General features: G+C 40.5%; 1 protein-coding gene across 1 annotated transcript in view; it reads right to left on the minus strand.

Annotated features, from left to right (window-relative positions):
- The window catches only part of LOC111973006 (leucine-rich repeat-containing protein 3), a 22748-nt gene extending 16943 nt beyond the window's left edge, over nucleotides 1-5805 (minus strand). The window contains exon 1 of the mRNA XM_070446114.1: nucleotides 5537-5805. The gene's annotated coding sequence lies outside the window, so the exon portion shown is untranslated. The remainder of the gene's footprint in view (nucleotides 1-5536) is intronic.
- Nucleotides 5806-6460: the final 655 nt, after the last annotated feature.

The raw sequence follows: 6460 nt of genomic DNA on the forward strand, positions 1-6460 counted from the left end.
AACACAACCACAGTGCCCGCCACAACAGCCAAACCCGACAACACAGGCCACAAACAAGCCACACACAGCCACAGCCCAGGCCACAACCCAGCCCACAGCCCAGCCAAACCGCCCATACCAGCCCACAAGCTCAGCCACAATCACAGCCCGCACAATTCCAGCCCAACCAGCCCACAGCCCAGCCAGCCAGCCCTCAGCCTAATTCCACAGCCCAACCCAAGCCCAGCTCCAGCCCAATATCCAGCCCAATACCCAGCCCACAACACAGCCCACAGCCACAACCCAACCACAACCCAACTATAATCAGGATATGTGTCTCTTCTAGCTGTGTGCTTATGGACACTGTGAGGAGGATTAATTGTGCTGGTCTGGTATAGTGTATCAGCAGTGGTACTCAGACATCATCCCACTGTGTCTAATGCGCAGTCTCCTTAGTCCTGTAATGTGCACTACTTTTGACCAGGGCCCTGGTTGTACACTATGGTACTATATAGGGAATAGAGGTGCCATTTGGAACGCAGTTAATGTCCCTGCTTACTATAAAACACAGAGAGTGTCATCACTGGAACATGAGTAAGGGATGATCTGTTTGGGAGATGGATACAATGGATAAATAATGGAGAGAGTAGTATTAATGTAATGTCAAGCTTGTCAGATGTGTGGGATTTGAGGAGGGGAGGGAGGGGGAGGAGGATGATGGATAGAGGGTGTGTAGGGGGTGAGTGTGAGTGAGGGAGGGAGGGATAGATAGATGATAGAGGGTGTGTAGGAGCGTGAGTGTGAGGGAGGCAGGGGGGAGGGGGATAGAGGGAGGAGGGGAGGAGATAGATAGAGGTGTGTAGGGAGTGGAGTGTGAGGGGGAGTGTGGGTTGTGAGTTGTGAGCTGTGGGCTGGGTTGTGGCTGGACTGTGTGCTGGGCTGTGTACTGGGCTCTGGGTTGGGATGTGGGTTGTGGCTGGGTTGTGGGCTGGGTTGTGACAGAGTTGTGTGTTGTGAGCTTAGGGCTGGGCTGTGGCTGGGTGGTGCCGGTGAATATGACATGCGTTTGGCCTAGTTGGAGCTATCTAGTGTGGATAATTACACAGCTGGAAGAGACACAGCCTGGGCTGGGGACTGGGTTGGGTTGAAGTTTCAGTATTTCAAACCCACCACTGGTATGCGTGACCAAAGAGCTCTATTTTCATGTTATCTGACCATAGCACCGCCTGGAGTTTACTAAACGGCACTGGCACTTGGAACGCCGAGCGGTGCTATGGGCAAATTACATGAATATAGAGCTCTTTGGCCACACATACCAGTGGTGGGTTTGGTGTTTAAAAAAACAGAAGCATTCCTACAGTACAATATGGTGGTGGATCTTTGATGTTATGAGTCTATTCTTCATCCACTGGTCCTGGGGTCCTTGTTAATGTCAACGACATCATGAACTTTACCCAATAGCAGGACATTGTACAACATGTCAGCCTCTCAACGTGTCTCCAAGCTCATAAAGGTACTGAAGTATTCAAAACAGGAGTGCCAATAATATGTTTTGTATTTTTTTTGTATTACTTGTTTAAAAAAATCTCTTTCTCTGAGCAATTGTATTAGTATAAAATATTATAATTTACCCTTTTTTTTTTTGCATACAATATATTTCCATCTTTGCATCATTTATTTCATACGTTATTTTTTGCTCCTCTTTCTCAAGGGKGTCAATACCTTTGGACCTGACTGTAGTCCATGATCAGAAGTAGCCTGGTCGGGGCTGTACACTATCTGCGTGTGAAGACAGGGGAAAGAAAACTATACCGTAGCATGTGGGTGACTGTGTAGAAGAATACATTAATCCAGTGATTATATMTGAGTCTTGGTTGGAATCTCTGTAGAGTATCTGCTGTGCTGTATGTAATCTATCTCCTGTCCAGGCAAGGAAGAGCAAACTACGGTAGCAAGACTCCACTGTTAGAGTCTGATCTCTTTGTACCCTGATGAAGACAGCTTGCCTGTCGAAACGTTAGTAAATTCAATATTTTTGCATCTGAGCTCCTAGAGTGTGCGGCTCTCCTTTATTTTCAAGAGTCTGATCTATAACTGCAGGAGAATATTCCGTGTTTGTTTTATCCCATGGTTCGAGACATGTCCTCAGTTGGTGCTGGACCAGCAAGGAAAAAACAAAAGTTCAGTCAGAATGTGATGGAAAGACAATGTGTTGTTAAAAACAGACTGGGTACTTACGTATCTGTTGGCTCAGTCAGTAGAAACAAACTAGGATAGAAATACTCTTCAGTCAGTATCAGACTGGGTACTTAAGTATCTGTTGGCTCAGTCAGTAAAAACAAACTAGGATAGAAATACTCTTCAGTATCAGACTGCAGAAGAATATATTCCATGATCGTATCTGAGTTGGTTAGAATCTGGGCTTGGGTTATATCAACGAGGAAAATCAAACTTCAGTCAAAATATGACTGCAGGAGAAGAGACAACATCTGTTCCGCCTGTTTATCAAAACGAAGGACAGAACTCAACATGTGACATGTGCCTTAGCCAGGAAAATATAACACCCGGTGTACATTTTTCAACACATTTGTCCATTTACCACGTGGTGATCCTCCTCTGGTTGTGGTTAGAATCAAGGCTGACATATCAGCTGTGTATTTGTTTCAGACGTGCTGTATTGTATTTCTTATTAGATATTTGAGTGATTAAAGTATACACTTTATTAAAATGATTCTTTATATCATCATAATCATCTTCATCGTTACAACTCCTATCCTATATAAGGGACGTTTTTCCATTTCCCAGTCCACACTGATCTACATTCTGGTTTTACATAGATGGGATAGCTGGTAACGTCACGAAAACAACGCGTACTCTTCAGCGGGGCAGAAATCTGAGAGTTGTTGTGATTCTGGATGGCCAGATAGCTACTAACAATGACAAGAAACTGTCATGTGGGAATCGTAAGTGACTGGTTTCAGCTACTTTCATCTTGTTTCATGTCTTGTTTTGAGGTGTTTTGACAGATTTCATGTCAATGCTGATATGGCTAAAATTCGCTAGCTAACCAACTAATGTAACAATGTATTTGAGACAACAAGTGCTCATTGTACAAATGTATTTATGTTTTCAATAAACATTGGAGATTAAATATACTGTATGTCTCTGAGCATTGCTATACACACGCATCACCCAAACACACACACAACAACACACCACACACACACCACAAACACACACACACAATCACACACACACACTACCCACACACACACACACCACACACACACACACACACCACACACAACACAACACGCATACCAAGGCCATCGAATTCACAGATAGTCCCATATACGGCCTTCTTCTATTGTCCTGACAAGAGAGATTACTCAAATGCATTATACCCTTATATTAACCGAATAATAACCATTAAAAAACCCATTATAACCAATTATAAACCGTATAAACTCGTATAAACTCGTTAATAACCCATTATAAACCATTATAAACCCATTATAAACCCGTTAAATAAACACCGCTTAATACAACCCATTATAAAACCTTATAAACCCTTATAAACCCATTAAAACCCTTATAAACCCGTTATAAACCTCATTATAAACCCTAAACCCATATATCCCATTAATAAACCCTTATCAAGCCCTATAAACCCATTATAAACCTATAAACTATAAACTGTTACCATTATAAACCCTAAAACCTATATAAACCTTATAAACCCCGTATACACCCTTATAACCGTTATAAACCCTTATAAACCTTATAACCCATTATAAACCTTAAACTCCATTAAAACCCATATAAACCTATAAACCCGTTACTAATCCGTAAGAACCATTATAAACCATATAAACCAAATTATAAACGCCGTTATAAACCATGATAAACCCTATAAACTAAAACCAATTATAACCCTCATATAAACCATTAACACCCGTTATAAACCCATTAAACCCATTAAAACCAAATATAAATCCAATTATAAACAATATCCATCCTTATAAACTCGTATAACCCATTATAAACCCATAATACCTATTATAAACCCATACAACCCATTCGAAACTCCGTTATGAACCCATTATAATATGTTATATATTATTATAACCCAATTTATAATATAATTATAATACCCATTAGAAACCCCATTATAAACCCTATAAACCGTATAACCCATTATAAAGTTCAGTTAGAAAGAACAGCAGCATTCAGGGAAAGCCACACACAATAACACAATAAAAATCATCGGTGCAGTTTTGGAATCCGAGAAATACAATAGAGACGTGAGGTTGAAAGAGAAGATAGAAAGAAAGAAAGCGAGAAGAATTATCGGACATGAGACGCAATGAAGCCCACAATGCTGTTATCAAACTCATTTCCCCATGGCAGTTAATAAAGGAGAGAGAGAGAGAGAGAGAACAGAGAGGAAAATAAGGAAAAGAGATAGGATAAAGGCGAGAAGAGAGAGAGAGAGAGAAAAATAAATAGGAGAAAGAGATGAAAGAAGAGATATGATACGGAGAAAGGAGAAAGAAAGAGAGAAAGAGAGAGAGAGAGAAAAAAAGAGAGAGAGAGAGAGCAGAGAGAGTAGAGAATAAATAAATATAATAGGAAAGAACCCGAGAAAGAGAGAGAGAAAATAGAGGAGAAGAAAGAAAAAGAAGAGAGAGAAATAAATAAAATATCGGGAAGAGAAGAGAAAGAGAAGAGAGAGAATAAAGGAGACGAGAAAAAGAGAGAGAAGAGAGAGAAATAAATAGGGAGTGAAAAAATAATCGGGGAGAGAAGAGAGAGAGAGAGAAGAGAGAGAGAGAGAGAGAGCGAGAAGAGAGCCGAGAGTGAGAAAGAGAGAGAAGAGAAGAAAGAAGACAAGAGAAATGTAGGAGAAATAGTGAGACTGGCACAAACAGTGAATGATACCTTCCTGCTGAGGAACATGCAATTGTCCATTTAGTCTCAGCTACATCGTCTGTTTTAATGAATGTTCTACTAGCAGAAGTTATTGGCTCAATTTACAGGTTGTTATTGAATTCATTCAACAGTCATTTATTTTCCTTTTAAACCCTATACCCTTTAGCTACTGGTGTATAGTCTACTGTATAGTGGTAATAGTCTACCGTATAGAAGTAATATAGTAGACTAGAAATATTTTCAGTATCATTTTCTGCAATGATTATTTCCTGATTATCCCATTAGCCTATGTCAACCGAACAACTACATGATTTTGAGTTAGACCGATATAAAACATAGAATGATTTAWTTTMMWRCWAWWTWGYWKKAAAWTAAATCATTCTATGTTTTATATCGGTCTAACTCAAAATCATGTAGTTGTTCGGTTGACATAGGCTAATGGGATAATCAGGAAATAATCATTGCAGAAAATGATACTGAAAAACACTTCTATAAGAAATAACTTTAACCCATAGTTTGGTAATAATAAAGAAATAGGCAATGAATTAAATCCAGAGACAATTATGCTGCATCTAATATGACAATGAATAATTATGAAAACAGAAAAGATAATTGAGTTGCCTACCTGTGACACGTAATTAACCGCCAAAATTCTTCTTCAAGTTGGAATCCACACGCGGAGATGTTGACTACGAGGTTCGGTCTGACTCTGATGTGTCCGACACGGATTTGTAATGTGGCTATTCTTTAATATGACAGAGCGTCAAACATTAATCCGGGTGTCATCATAGAACAATTCTGTCACTGTTATCACATCTCTCTGTCTCTCTCTCTGTCTCTCACTCTCACTATCACTCTCATTCTCTCTCTCTATCTCTCTCGCTCTCTCTCTCTCTTTCTATTTCTCCCTGACTCCCTCTTAAAGGGGCCGTTGTGTGATGTGTTGTCCCTCCCTCTTAAAGGGCCCGTTGTGTGATGTGTTGTCCCTCCCTCTTAAAGGGCCCGTTGTGTGATGTGTTGTCCCTCCCTCTTAAAGGGCCCATTGTGTGATGTGTTGTCCCTCCCTTGTGGAAAAGATGAGACCCTCCTGTACAGATTTGGTGTTTACACATTTTTGTTTCCGCCATAAATAAACATTGATAGGAAAATAGAATGTAGGCTAAATCAAATAATCCAAGAGTATTGATTGTGCTATTGATTATTGATTGTAATACCCATCTACCTGGTCAGTCCACCAGTCATGACTTGACCTGAAAGAAAAGTTTAGATGAGTCTTCAGGTAAATCCTAAGCTGCTGCTGCCACTAAAACACAAGCAGGTCGTGCTGAGTGACTGTGAAAAACACAGATCGATGAATGGGCAGACTCACAGGCAGGCAGGAGAACATTAAAGGAGAGGAGATGCCGCCTCTCTTCCCCGTCCTTTATCACACTCCATCCAACCCATCACTCTTATCGATGAGGAATATGACACAGGGTTGTTTGACCCTGTCTGGAACAGTAGATAACCATATGTAGTACAGACAAGCTTGTTGCTGACTTGTTGTACA

The sequence above is a fragment of the Salvelinus sp. IW2-2015 genome, linkage group LG1 (genome assembly GCF_002910315.2).
Source record: "Salvelinus sp. IW2-2015 linkage group LG1, ASM291031v2, whole genome shotgun sequence".
Classification (NCBI taxonomy): Eukaryota; Metazoa; Chordata; class Actinopteri; order Salmoniformes; family Salmonidae; genus Salvelinus; species Salvelinus sp. IW2-2015.